Below are 15412 nucleotides of genomic sequence, written 5' to 3'. Positions count from 1 at the left end.
GAACCGGGCACCTCTGAAGATCGGCCTGGAACGCTCCAGGAGCACCACAAGGATCACAAAGCAAGGCGCGTGCACACGAACCCGGTCGGGAGGGGCACGTAACACGGCACATCAGCCGACCCTCCCCCGGCTCGGAGGGAGGAGGGCCAAACAGACCCACACACGGTGGGCATAGCGAAACGCGCGACGGGGAACAAAGCCCCCGGCGCGCCTCACAGGAACCCCCACGAACCACAGCGAGGAGTGCGGGGGGGCTTTCACAGGGCTCAGGCCGGATAACCGCACCCCTGCCTTCCACACACCACCGGTAAAGGTGGGGAGGAGAGACGAGGGGCCCGCTGGCAGAACGAGAAGAGCGGCCGCCATTCGCCATGAATGTCCGTCCCTCGCCTGGCGCGGCTTAGGCCTCCGGCCCGAATGAACACAGGGCGAGCACACCACATCGATCAACAAAGCGGAACCGGGAAGAATCGAGCGAGAGATCACCACAGACCCAACACATGCCGCAAAAAAAAGCAAAAAAAAAAAAAAGAAAACCCTTCACACACCTCCACACCAAAAAACAGCGGCGGGGGGTCAACCAGGGAATCCAAGAAAAGGTGTGCACTCGGGAGGCACATAAGGCAGCAGAAGGGCCGGGCCACCCTCAACCCAAAAGGACTCATGGAGACTCGGGAGCTCCACAAGCTGGGAAGGGGGTGGGAAAAAACAGTGCGCTCGGGAGGCACATGGGAGCAGGGGACCATGGAGGAGACTCGGGAGCTCCACAACCTGGTCCCCGCCCTCCCAAAAAAGAAAAGAAAAAAAAAAAAAAGCACCGGGACGGTAAGGGAGAAAAAGAAGCATCGAGAGACGGGTCCCACCATCCAAGCAGAACGGGTGACAAGCCACGAAGCGGGGATGCCTGACACGCTTCACCACGGGCAAAAGCAAGGCAAGGAAGCCGGTCATCTCAAAAAGCCGCACAGGAAAAGCACACACGGGCCCAGCACCAAAAGGCAGCGAGACGCGGGCTGGGCTAGACGGGAAAAGTAACACCCAGTGAGGCTCAGAAGACAGACCGCCACCTAGCGTCCTTTAATGTCACCCAATTAAAGGACAGCGTGTCAGCACCTATCTGCAGGTACAATAAGGACAGATAGCAACCATTAGAAGAATGACAACAGGTACGGGGAGTCATTCACAGACCACACAGAACTCCTGAAAGTGAGGCTGGGTGAAATGTCCCAAAAATGTCCCCATAAACAAGAGAACCGACCCTCAAAGGAACAACTGGTCGACCTCATAACCATGAAAGGACCGAGAGAGCGAGGTGGACATGTCAGAAAGCCGGGCGCCCAGCCTCCTCCCGGCCGAGGACCCTGCGACCAGCCGCTAGGAATGGAGAAGGGCAAGAAGAAAAAACTTGGAAAAAAAAAAATCTCGAGTCCAAGAAACCGGGGACCAGTGAACAGGGGAGCCGGGACCACCACCCTCCTCTCGGCCTCGACAACACGAGGCCCGCCGCTGGGCTCTCGCAAGACCGAGGGCAGGAGAAAGGGGCGGGGTAGAGCTCCGAGACCCCAACGAGTCCGGACCAGGGAGGCGAGGAAGCCGGCACCACGGCCTCCTCTCGGTCTCAGGATGGCAAAGCCCGCCACTGAGGACCGAGGGTTCCTGACAAGAGGAAGAAAATGAATAAAAAGCTCCGAGAGTCCGGAACAGGGAGGCGAGAAAGCCGGGACCACCGCCTCCTCTCGGCCTCAAGATGAGGAAGTCCGGCACTGAGGACCGATGGTTCTCGCAAGAGGAAAAAAAAATGTCCGAGACCCCAGCGGGGAAGCCGGGATCAACCATCGCCTCCTCTCGGCCTCGGGTCGCCGGGTCCCAGGGCTCTTAGAAGAGAGAAAAGGCAAGGGAAAAGCAACTTTTAAAGCCGGGGTATTTCACCGATCCTGGGCCCGGGAGGACCCGACACCTAGCGGGGGTACGCGAACGACTGAAGCCTTCTGGTCGACCCGCTCGAGTCTCCCAGCACCCTCTCCAGCTGGTCCCGTCACTCGGTTCCATCCCCAACGCACGCACGCATGCACCCATGGGTGACTTCCGGCACAACCTCCTACACAGAGACCGTTCCCAAGCACGACACCGACTCCGGGACACACCCGCCTGCCAGGCCGGGACTCTCGTCACTCTTTCCGCCTCACAAAAGCCGTTTCGCCCCGTCCTCGTCACCGACCGAGGACCAGGAGAAAAAGGCCACCGCTAGGGGGCGCCCGACAACCGACCGCCATAGATCGCTCGCTCGCTCGCTCGCTCGCTCGGCCGCGGCGGCGGCGGCGGCGGCGGCGTCTTCACCTTCTCTGGCGTGACAGCGTCCTCCCACGCTCACGCCCGGAGGTGGCACGGGCCCACAGCAGGACAGGGAACTCCCCTGTCGGTTCCCCCACCCCACCCCCGAACACGGTGAACGTGGGCCGGGCTGGACATTCGGGGCTACGAAAACGAAAGTACGACCGAGACCACAGGCAGCTAGGAAAACAGGCGAATCGATCGTTCGCTCGCTTGCTCACGGGAAACAAAGAGTGTGTCTGACAGGCCAGGGGCTTCTGCAACCATTAGGGCATGGTGAGAAGGAGGGACCGAGGGGGACCGAGGGGGACCGAGGGGGACCGAGGGAGGCGGCAACGGCAGTTCCCTGCCATCTAAGTCTCCTTTCACCATGGCCACTGCTTGCTTGCTTGCTTGCTTGCTTGCTTGCTTGCTTGCTTGCGGTTCTTTTTCTTCACCCCACTCCCCACACCCTCAGCCCACACTTCTCAGACTAAATACCGAGTCGGAGAAAATTAAAACAGCCGTGGAATAGTTTTTTTAAAAAAAATAATAATCATAATAATAATAATGAAATAAAAATAGTTTTGAAAAAAATCCCACTCGAATTTCATTTCCGGGAATAATATCGTCATAGTGATGTGTCACTTAGGACAGAAAAAATAAACAGGTCACTTTAGTCATTTCTTGGAGAGGGTCTGTTTCCCCACCACGATGGTTCTCACTTGCTGAGTTGCTGAAGATGATCTCCTGATCCTCGTGTTTTCAGTTTCTGAGTGCTGCTGACATGACAGACATGGGCCCTCACACTCGAGTTTATGAGACACTACTGAGAGCGTGGAGCCCATAGGACAAGGCTCTGGCTTTCCCTTCCCCTCCCACATAAGCCAGATAGATAAATAAATAAATGCCCAGCAGCAGAAGCATGAAAGCAGCTTCTCAGACCCTTTAGAGCTCCTGAGTACTGGGGTTACAGTCATGGCAGAGGATATGACTAGGCCAGGGCTCCCTTCACAACCACCATCCAGGCCTGCCTGCCTGCCTGCCTGCCTGCCTGCCTGCCTGCCTTCCTTCCTTTTTTAAATGCCAGTTTACTAAAATTTTAGTTATTTTTAATTGCGTTGGGAGGCTAGAAATTTTTGGGTTTTCGGGAGAGGGCAGACATATGAAAGAAAGGAAGGAAGGAAGGAAGGAAGGAAGGAAGGAAGGAAGGAAGAAGGATCAGAGCAGTGAATATACAGGTACACAGTCCTTACACCAATGTTGACTGCAGATAGAAAAATAAGAGGAAGAAAAAAAAAATAGAACGTCACCAAAAGGACAGCCTGGTCTATAAAAATGAGTTCCAGGACAGCCAGGGCTATTCCATGAAATTGGCTGAGTTCGAATCAGCAATTTCCCAACTCCAACAAGAATGTTTACTACAGGAAAGGCAACAGATGTACACATCAAGGAAGGCCAGTGGAGCTGTAGGCACACCCTTCACACCCTTTGAAACTTCTCTGTCCCAAGGTCACAGAGTTAGGAAAGGAAAATAACAACACTGAAGTCACTGAAGTCATTCCTAGGCTAGGCCTTCCTTCACAACCATTTGAAAGGATCAGAGCACTGAATATACACACGCACGGTAATTACACCAACGTGGACTGGAAAGACACCTAAACTAACAGAGACACACACACACACAATCCATAGCATTTGCTGCCTAGCAGATAAAATGAATGCCAGTGTCAGTAGGCACACCCTTCACACCCCTTGAAACTTCTCTGTTGCAAGGTCACAGAGTTAGGAAAGGATCTTGATCTTGAACTTTCCTTAATAGTGAGTCTGTGTGTGTATATCACACTCAAGCCAAGTACCCCTCAGAGCTCATGGAAGACAAAACAGAGCTCTAGAATAAGAGAGACGGGGGGGGGGGGGGGGGGGGAGGTTCACTCAAGAAAAGGAAAGCAAAACCCTACACAAACCCTGGCACACAGTAAAATCAGTCCTATGAGGAAATTTGTAGCTCTAATTGCCTACTTTTTAAAAAGACTTCTAACCGGGTAATGGTGGTACACGCCTTTAATTCCAGCACTCGGTCTGGTCTCCAAGAGCTAGTTCCAGGACTGACTCAATTAGAGAGAACTAGAGAGAAACCCTGTCACAAAACAAACAAAGGAATAAAGTATTACATAAATACTTTATGGAAGAATAGATGGACAGATAGACAGACAGACAGACAGACCCACACCCCATCTTCTGCCTTCTGAAGGTACCAGGCTCTCTCACAGGGGTCAGGCAGAAACGTAGGCAGTGTATGTGTGTGATATCAAGCAAGCCTATATGTGATATATAGGGTATGATAGGATAATGTCAGTATTAAATTGGGGTAGGTCTCAGGAGCACAAGAACCCAAATCTGTGCTGTACTCCCTGTCACCAGAAGAGGGCACTAGATCCCCACCATGTGGTTTCTGGACATTCCAGAAATTCCATCTCTCCAGTTCTCATCCTTTCATTGTTCCTCCTGCATGCCTACACCTAGTGAAAGAGTGGGCACCTTTCCTCCCTGCTTGTGTGTATCTGTGTCTGTCACAGCCTGGATAGCCAGAGTGCCCGCCACCTCTGCCTGAGATAGATGTGGCCGGCAGCCCTGGGGCTGGGGGAAAGGGAGAGAGAGAGTGGGTCCCCTGGAGAGCCTTGGGCAGAGGCTCTGTGGATTCCCTGGAGGAGGCCTGACCCCCTCTGAGGAGCCCATGGGGGAGGGGGAAAGGGAAGGTCAACCATTACAGTCCTGCCTGGCTTTTGCTTTGCTTTGCTTTGTTTTTGTTTTGTTTTGTTTTGTTTCCAGGTACAGCTGTGACCAGGTCTGAATCCAGGACAGACTCCAAAGCTAGAGAGAAATCCTGTCTCAGAAAACAAAAAAAAAAAAAAAAAAATAAACGAATGGATAGATAGCTACATAGCCAGACAGAGAGATGATAAAAACACCTCCAAGATCAGGGAGACCAAGGCAGGCAGATCACTGTGAGTTTAAGGCTCCCTTGTTCTGCAGATTGAGATTCAGGACAGGCAAAGTGACACAGAGAAACCCTGTTTTCAAAAAAAAAGGTGGGGGCTGGAGAGATGGCTCTGCGGTTAAGAGTGCTGACTGCTCTTCCAGAGGACCCAGGTTCAATTCCTACCACCCACATGGCAGTCAACAGCTGTCGATAACTCCAAGATCTGACACCCTCAGATAGACATACATGCAGGCAAAACACCAATGCCGATAAAATAAATTATTAGGAAAATAAATATATAAAAAAGGTTGTTTAGCCTTTAATCCCAGCATTAGGAGGCAGAGGCAGATGGCTCTCTGTGAGTCTGAGGCCAGTCTTGTCTACAAAGTGAGTCCCAGGGCATACGCATACAAGGGCACACAACGAAACCCTATGTTGAACAACCACAAATAAACAAACAAATAAAGAGATAATAACAATAAAAATATTTGAGAGTTCAAATAATTGACTTCATCCACAATAAAAGAATATAAAAATAAAAATATCAAATGCACTTGAACACATCGGCACAGGAGACCGCTTCCTAAATAGAACCCCAGTAGCACAGACACTGAGAGAAACAATTAATAAGTGAGAGAGACCTCCTGAAACTGAAAAGCTTCTGTAAAGCAAAGAACATGGCCAACAAGACAAAATGACGGCCTTACAGAATGGGAAAAGATCTTCACTAACCCCACATCAGACAGAGGTCTGATCTCCAAAATACACAAAGGACTCGAGAAATTGGTCATCAAAAGAACAAATAATCCAATTAAAAAAAAAAAATGGAGGGCTGGAGAGATGGCTCAGAGGTTAAGAGAACTGACTGCTGTTCTAGAGGTCCTGAGTTCAATTCCCAGCAACCACATGATGGCTCACACCCATCTATAATGAGATCTGGTGCCCAGAACACTATATATGTAAAATAAATAAATTAAAAAAAAATGGAGTACAGACCTAAACAGAAAACTCTCAACAGAGGGATCGAAAGACACTTAAATGTTGGGGCGGGGGCGGGGGGGGGGGGGGTCATGCAAAGATGAGAACACCACCAAGTATAATAAACCAAAAACAAACTTAAAAATTAAAACACACTGCGAGTCACAGAAGCTTATCAGCTAGCTGAGACCACAGGCAGAGTTTGGGCTTCTGACACTGTGGCAAAAGGCCGGTTTCTGAAACCAATTTTTATAGTAGGGGCATCGCAGGGCGGTGGTGGCGCAAGCCTTTAATCCCAGCACTCGGGAGGCAGAGGCAGGCGGATCTCTATGAGTTCGAGACCAGCCTGGTCTACAAGAGCTAGTTCCAGGACAGGCTCCAAAACCACAGAGAAACCCTGTCTCGAAAAACCTAAATAAATAAATATAGTAGGGGCATCAAGCATTAGCTCTGAACAAAGGAATTTTATAAGCTTGCCCTGACCAGTCAACATCAGACCCTAAGGAGGGGAGTGAGTTTTAACTAGGCAACTATCATGAAATATGTTTCAAAGTAGATTTCTTCAACAAATGCATGACAGTCCTGTATGAGACCGTGCTGTAGCATGGTTTTATTTCAGTGTGTGTGTGTGTGTGTGTGTGTGTGTGTGTGTGTGTGTTCTCTGACTCTCTTGTACATTGAGTTTAACTTCAGATTTTATTTGTTTTTCTCAGTGTGCTCATGTCTGTCCGTGTGTGTGTGTGTGTGTGTGTGTGTGTGTGTTCTCTGACTCTCTTATACATTGAGTTTAACTTCAGATTTTATTTGTTTTTCTCAGTGTGCTCATGTCTGTCCGTGTGTGTGTGTGTGTGTGTGTGTGTGTGTGTATTTACGTACGTATGTGTGTGTGGGGGGGATCACAATTCAAAACATTGTAGCGAAGGCCCTTTTTAGACAAGCCTCCAGGACTGCCTTCCTTTGTTTTTTTTTTTTTGTTTCTTCATTTTCATTCTTTCTATCTGTCTTTCTTTAGTTCAATTTTAATTTTTTTGTTTTGTTTTGTTTTGTTTTTCGAGACAGGGTTTCCCTGCATAACAGTCCTACCTAGCTTTTCTGGAACTAGCTCTTGTAGACCAGGCTGGCCTTGAACTCCCAGAGATTCACCTGCATCTGCCTCCTGTGCGCTGGGAATAAAGGCATGTGCCACCACTGCCCACCCATTTTCAAGTTTTATTTAAATCTCTCAGTGTGCCTTTTGTATGTGTGGGAGACAGGGAAGGTATCACATTTCCAAACATTTTCATAACTGCACTTAGCACTGTTTTAGCACTTTTACATTTAATTTTGCTTTTATTTAAGAGTGTTTCCAGTTGTGTAGGACTTAGTTTAATTTCAATTTCTTAAAGAATTTTTTATGATTTATTTAACTTTAGATGTGCAATGGTGTCAGGGTATCAGATCATCCAGGAACTGGATTTACAATCACGTATGAGCTGCCATACGGGTGCTGGAAATGGAAACCTCTTCCTCAGAGCCACTGAGCCATCTCTTCAGGCCCTTAATTTTTTTTTTAAAAATAAATATATGTTTCTCTGGGTGTGTGTGTGTGTGTGTGTGTGTGTGTGTGTGTGTGTGTGTGTTTATGGGGTGGCTTTTTTTTAATTTTTACTTATGATTTTATTTTTTTAATTTATTTATTTATTATGTATACAGTGTTCTGTCTGTTTGTATGCCTGCTGGACATGAAGAGGGCACCATTTCTTTATTCTCAGCCCTCAGAAATCAGGAGAGGCAGAGGCAGGCAGATCGCTGTGAGTTTGAGGCCACCTTGTTCTGCAGTGTGAGTTTCAGGACAGGCAAAAGGACAGACACAGAGAAACCCTGTCTTGGGGGAAAAAAGTGTGTTTAGTGCAGGCCTTTAATTCCGGCACTAGGAAGCAGAGGTAGAGGCAGGGGCAGCTAGATCTCTGTGAGTCTGAGGCCAGCCTTGTCTACAAAGTGAGTTCCAGGGCAAACACAGGGAACCTCTATGTAGAAAAAACCACAAATAAACTAATAATAATAATAATAATCTAAGAGCTCAATTAATTGACTTCACCCACAATTCAAAAATAAAAAAAAAAGAGTGTGTCTGACTGATCAGTGAAAGGACTATGTGGGCCAAGGGGCTGCCACAATTATGGCTTGGTGAGAGGGAGGAACTGAGAGAGGGAGGGAGGGAGGGAGGGAGGCCTGCTTTCTTGGGGTTCTTTTTTGGTAGTTGTGTTTGTACAACCCCACACCCCACTTTTCATACTAAATACCGAGTCTGAGAAAATTAAAACAGCCGTGGAAAAATTCCCACTTGGATATCTGTTCCTGCCCTGTAAAACAAGAACCACAACAAAAATATCCATATCTAAGCAGACGAATTAAGTTGTAGCCTCACCCTTTAAAGGTTTAGCAAGGAGTTCTAGCTGTTGGGAAGGGCTGGTGACCTTGAACTTTACTAGTCTCTTAAATCTGCCCTCTCACTTTTACCAGGTGCCCTCAGGGGACAGGAGTGGAGGCCAGGGCCCTTGCTACAGGAGATTTCCTAGATCACCTACAGGCGCTTAGGATTCCTTAAGACACACGATACAGGAGACACAGAGAAAAAAAAAATTTTTTTTTTTTTTTTTTTTTTTCTGAGACAAGGATTCTCTGTAGCTTTGGCACCTGTCCTGGAACTGTAGACGACCAGGCTGGCCTCAAACTCACAGAGATCTGCCTGCCTCTGTCTGCCACAGAGAAAATTACAACAGCCATGGAATAATATGAAAAATTCTGATTTATGCCAGGCGGTGGTGGCGCACGCCTTTAATCCCAGCACTTGGGAGGCAGAGGCAGGCAGATCTCTGTGAGTTCGAGACCAGCCTGGTCTACAAGAGCTAGTTCCAGGACAGTCTCCAAAACCACAGAGAAACCCTGTCTCAAAAAACCAAAATAAATAAATAAATATAATAAAAATAAAATAAAATGTTAAAAAAAAATCTGACTTTGATATCATTTCCAGGAATACTGATGCAGTGAATTATTTGGAGCATTTTCACTTCAGACAGAAAAAAATAAAAATGTCATTTTATTGATTTCTTTTAGAGGGTCTCTTTCCCACCAGGATGGTTTGCACTTGCTGGGTTTTGAAGATGATCTCCTGATCCTTGTATTCCCAGTTCCTGAGTGCTGCCGGCAGGACAGACATGGGCTCACTATACATTCGAGTTTTTTTTTTTTTTTTTTTTTTTTTTTAAATATTTATTTATTTATTATGTATACAATATTCTGTCTGTGTGTATGTCTGCAGAAGAGGACACCAGACCTCATTACAGATGGTTGTGAGCCACCATGTGGTTGCTGGGAATTGAACTCAGGACCTTTGGAAGAGCAGGCAGTGCTCTTAACCACTGAGCCATCTCTCCAGCCCCTACATTCGAGTTTTTGATGCAGTACTGAGAACCTGGAGCCCAAAGGACAAGGCTTCAGCTTCCCCTGCCCCTCTGACATAAGCCAGATACATAAATGATTACCCAGATTTTATTTAAATCTCTCAGTGTGGCTTGTGTATGTGGGGGAGACAGGGAAGGTATCACATTTCAAAACATTTTCATAACTGCACTTAGCACTGCATTCTTTTCCGTTTATTTTACTTTTATTTGAGAGTGTTTCCAATTGTGTAGGACTTAGTTAAATTTCTTAAGGAATTTTTTATGATTTATTTAACTTTATTTTATGTGCAATGGTCTGAAGATGTCAGATCACCCAGAAACTACTGAATTTACAATCACTATGAGCTGCCATGCAGGTGCTGGGAATTGAACCCAATTTCTCTGGACGAGCCACGAAACTAGCTCTCCGGGCTCTTAATTTAAAAGTTTATTCATGTGTCTCTGGATGTGCCTGTGCCTGTGTTTGGTTTGTGTGTGTGTTGTGGGGGTGGGGGTGGGGGGTGGCTTTTGACCTCACCAGACAAAGGCATTCAAGAGCACTGGCTCCATATTTAGCAGAAATAGGATCTCTGGGAGTTTTAGGACAGCCTGGTCTACAAGAAAGGAGCTAGTTTTAAGAACAGTCTCCAAAGCAGCAGAGAAACCCTGTCTCATAAAGCAAAACACAAAACCAAATATACATAAATATAGATAGATAGATAGATAGATAGATAGATAGATAGATAGATAGATGACAGCTAGGGCTGTTACACAGAGAGACCATGCCTCAAGAATTAACTAATAAAAGAAGGAAAAAAAAAGCAAGAGAGCAAGAAAGCAAAAAATCAAGTAAGCAAGATGATAAAACACCTCCAAGATCAGGGAGACCAAAGCAGGCAGATCACTTGTGAGTTTAAGGCTACTTTGTTCTGCACATTGAGATTCAGGTTAGGCAAAGTGACACAGAGAAACCCTGTTTTCAAAAAAAAAAAATGTGTTTAGTGTACGCCTTTAATGCCAGCACTAGAAGGCAGAGGCAGGCGGATCTCTGTTAGTCTGAGGCCAGTCTTGTTTACAAAGTGAGTTCCAGGGCACACAAGGATACACAAGGAAACCCCGTGTTGCAAAACCACAAATAAACAAACAGATAATAACAATAAAAATATTTGAGAGTTCAAATAATTGACCTCATCCACAATAAAAAAATATAAAAATAAAAATATCAAAAGCTCTTGAATGGGGGCTGGAGAGATGGCTCAGCGGTTAAGAGCATTGCCTGCTCTTCCAAAGGTCCTGAGTTCAATTCCCAGCAACCACATGGTGGCTCACAACCATCTGTAATGGGGTCTGGTGCTCTCTTCTGGCCTTCAGACATACACAGAGAAAGAATATTGTATACATAATAAATAAATATTTATTTAAAAAAATGCATTTGAACGCATCGGCACAGGAGACCGCTTCCTAAATCTAACTCCAGTACAGAATATCGTCACTAACCCCACATCAGACAGAGGTCTGATCTCCAAAATATACAAAGAACTCAAGACATTGGTCATTTCAAGAACAAATAATCCAATTCACAAAATGGAGGTACAGACCTAAACAGAGAACTCTCAACCGAGAAATCTAAAATGGCTGAAAGACACTTAAGGAAATGTTCAACATCCTTAGTCATCAGAGATAGGTAAATCAAAACAGCTCTGAGATTCCACTTTATACCTGTAAGGATGGCCAAGATCAAAAACACTGATGACAACTTATGCTGGAGAGGATGTGGGGAAAAGGGAACACTGCTGCATTGCTGGTGGGAATGCAAGCTGGTACAGCCCCCTTTGGATGTCAGTGTGGCGATTTCTCAGAAAATTAGGAAACAACCTTCCTCAAGACCCAGCAATACCACTTTTAGGTATATATGTAAAGGATGCTCAATTGTGCCACAAGGACATGGGCTCAACTATGTTCATAGCAGCATTGTTTGTCATAGCCAGAACCTGGAAGTAGCCTAAATGCCCTCTGACTGAAGAATGGATGAGGAAAATGTGGTATACTTACACAATGGAGTACTTACTACACAGCAGAAAAGAATAATGACATCTTGAATTTTGCAGGCAAATGGATGAAGCTAGGAAACATCATTTTGAGGAAAGTAACCCAGACCCTAAAAGACAATTACCACATATACTCACTCATAAGTGATTTTTAAACATAAAGCTCACAAATCACAATCCCGGAGAACCTAGACAACAATGAGGACCCTAAGAGAGACATACATAGATCTAATAAAATACATGAGTAGTAGAAAAAGACAAGATCTCCTGAGAGCATGGGAACCTTGGGAGAGGGTTGAAGGGGAGACATGGAAGAGAGCAAAGAAAAATGTAGAGCTTAACAAAAATAAATATAAGAAAAAAAGGCGGGTGGTGGTGGCACATTCTTTTAATCCCAGCACTTGGGAGGCAAAGGCAGGTGGATCTTTGTGAATTTGAGGCCAGCCTGGTCTACAAGGGTTAGTTCCAAAGCTACAGAGAAACCCTGTCGTGAAAAACCAAAAATAAATAAATAAATAAATAAATAGGCATGGATTTTTTAAAAAAAAATCAAACGCAAACTAAGTAGAAATAACTACTTTCAGTATGCCATTCAAGAATTAGGGAACCCTTTATGGGAGACACATGGGAGACACAGGCAGAAGGACATCTGTGAGTTAAAATCCAGACTCATCTACCAAGTGAGATCACAAGACTCGTGCACTGTCTTATAGGTCCTAAACTCCCATGGTCCAGTTTCTAGGACCAAGGAGACAGTTGATAATGTCTCCTTCTTCTTTCTTTCCTTCCTTTTTTTTTTTTGTGTGTGTGTGGGGGGGTGTGTTTGGTTAAACTTTTATATATTTTTTTTTTATTTGGGTTGGGGGCCTCTCTATAAAGCCTGGAAATTCACAGATGTGCACCACAATAACCAGGGTCAGTTTCTTGTAGATTTAGTTTAATTTCAAATTTTGTTTGTATCTCTTGGTCTGCACCAAGTGTGTCCCTGTGGGGGTGGGGGGCAGGGAAGTTGTCCTATTTTAGAACATTTTATTTTTTTTTTTTTTTTTTTTTTTTTTTTTTTTTTTTTTTTGGTTTTTCGAGACAGGGTTTCTCTGTGGCTTTGGAGCCTGTCCTGGAACTAGCTCTGTAGACCAGGCTGGTCTCGAACTCACAGAGATCCGCCTACCTCTGCCTCCCGAGTGCTGGGATTAAAGGCGTGCGCCACCATCGCCCGGCCAGAACATTTTATTTTACTTTTATTTGAGACAGTCTTTCTGGTTGTGTAGAACTTATTTTAATTTCAAATTTTTAAAGAATTTTTTTATGATTTATTTAACTTTATTTTATGTGCAGTCGTGTGAAACTGGATTTACAATCACTTATGAGCTGCTGCCTTGTGGGGGTTACATCTCAGGAGCACAAGAACCCAAATCTGTGCTGTACTCCCTGTCACCAAAAGAGGTCACTAGATCCCCACCATGTGGTTTCTGGACATTCCAGAAATTCCATCTCTCCAGTTCTCATTCTTTCATTGTTCCTCCTGCATGCCTGCATCTAGTGAGAGAGTGGGCAACTTTCCTCCCTGCTTCTCTGTGTCTGTGTCTGTCACATCCTGGATAGCCAGAGTGCCCGCCATCTCTGCCTGAGATAGATGTGGCTGGCAGCCCTGGGGCTGGGGGAAAGGGAGAGAGTGGGTTCCCTGGAGAGCCTTGGGCAGAGGCTCTGTGGATTCCCTGCCGGAGGCCTCACTGCCTCTGAGGAGCCCGTGGGGGAGGGGGAAAGGGAAGGTCAACCAGAGAGTCCTGCCTGGCTTTTGCTTTGCTTTGTTTTTGTTTTTGTTTGTTTGTTTATTTTATTTTCAGGTACAGCTGTGACCAGGTCTGGATCCAGGACAGACTCAAAAGCTAGAGAGAAATCCTGTCTCAGAAAACAAAAATAAATAAATACATAAATAAACACATAAACAAATACATAAACTAATAAATGAATGGATAGATAGATAGCCAGACAGAGAGAGAGATGATAAAACACCTTCAAGATCAGGGAGACCAAGGCTGGCAGATCACTGTAAGTTTGAAGCTACCTTGTTCTGCAGATTGAGATTCAGGACAGGCAAAGTGACACAGAGAAACCCTGTTTTCAAAAAAAAAAGGTGGGGGCTGGAGAGATGGCTCTGCGGTTAAGAGTGCTGACTGCTCTTCCAGAGGACCCAGGTTCAATTCCTACCACCCACATGGCAGTCAACAGCTGTCTGTAACTCCAAGATCTGACACCCTCAGATAGACATACATGCAGGCAAAACACCAATGCCGATAAAATAAATTATTAGGAAAATAAATATATAAAAAAGGTTGTTTAGCCTTTAATCCCAGCATTAGGAGGCAGAGGCAGATGGCTCTCTGTGAGTCTGAGGCCAGTTTTGTCTACAAAGTGAGTCCCAGGGCATACGCATACAAGGGCACACAACGAAACCCTATGTTGAACAACCACAAATAAACAAACAAATAAAGAGATAATAACAATAAAAATATTTGAGAGTTCAAATAATTGACTTCATCCACAATAAAAGAATATAAAAATAAAAATATCAAACGCATTTGAACGCATCAGCACAGGAGACCGCTTCCTAAATAGAACCCCAGTAGCACAGACACTGAGAGAAACAATTAATAAGTGAGAGAGACCTCCTGAAACTGAAAAGCTTCTGTAAAGCAAAGAACACGGCCAACAAGACAAAATGACGGCCTTACAGAATGGAAAAAGATCTTCACTAACCCCACATCAGACAGAGGTCTGTCTGATCTCCAAAACATACAAAGAACACAAGACATTGGTCATCTCAAGAACAAATAATCTAACTCACAAAATGGAGTACAGACTTAAACAGAGAACTCTCAACCGAGGAATCTAAAATGGCTGAAAGACACTTAAGGAAATGTTCAACATGCTTAGTCATCAGAGAAATGCAAATCAAAACAAGTTTCTAGAAACAAGGAGACAGTTCATAATGTTTCTTTCTTCTTTTCTTCCTTCTTTTTTTTTTTTTTGGTTGAACTTTTATATATATATATATATATATATATATATATATATATATATATATTTTTTTTTTTTTTTTTAATTTGGGATGGGGGCCTCTCTCCAAAACCTGGGAATTCACAGAGGTACACCTGTCTCTGTCTCTTGGATGATAGAATAAAAGATGTGCACCACAGTGACAATCCAACTAAGTTTTTAGTATCTCATTCTATTAATTTCATGTACATTTAGTTTCATTTCAAATTTTGTTTGTATCTCTTGGTCTGCACCCAAGTGTGTCCTTGGTGGGGGGGGGCATGGAAGGTGCCCTATTTCAGAACATTTTATTTAAGTTTTATTTGAGACAGTCTTTCCAGTTGTGTAGAACTTAGTTTTCATTTCAAATTTTTAATGACCAGGAAGGATGAAAGCATTCAAAAGGACTGGTTCCATATCTGGCAGAGAGGCAGGTGGATCTCTGGGAGTTTGAGGCCAGCCTGGTCGACGAGAGCTAGTTCCAAAGACAGGCTCCAAAGCAACAGAGAAAACCCTGCCTTGAAAATCAAAACAAAAACACAAACAAAAATAAAAAACATAAATTAAATCTGTGTGTGTGTGTGTGTGTGAGAGAGAGAGAGAGAGAGAGAGAGAGAGAGAGAGAGAGAGAGAGA

The sequence above is a fragment of the Microtus oregoni genome, unplaced genomic scaffold, assembly GCF_018167655.1.
Source record: "Microtus oregoni isolate MIOR12 unplaced genomic scaffold, Mior012 000200F_ref0000295, whole genome shotgun sequence".
In the NCBI taxonomy this organism is placed as follows: Eukaryota; Metazoa; Chordata; class Mammalia; order Rodentia; family Cricetidae; genus Microtus; species Microtus oregoni.
Note: the sequence above shows the minus strand (reverse complement) of the source record.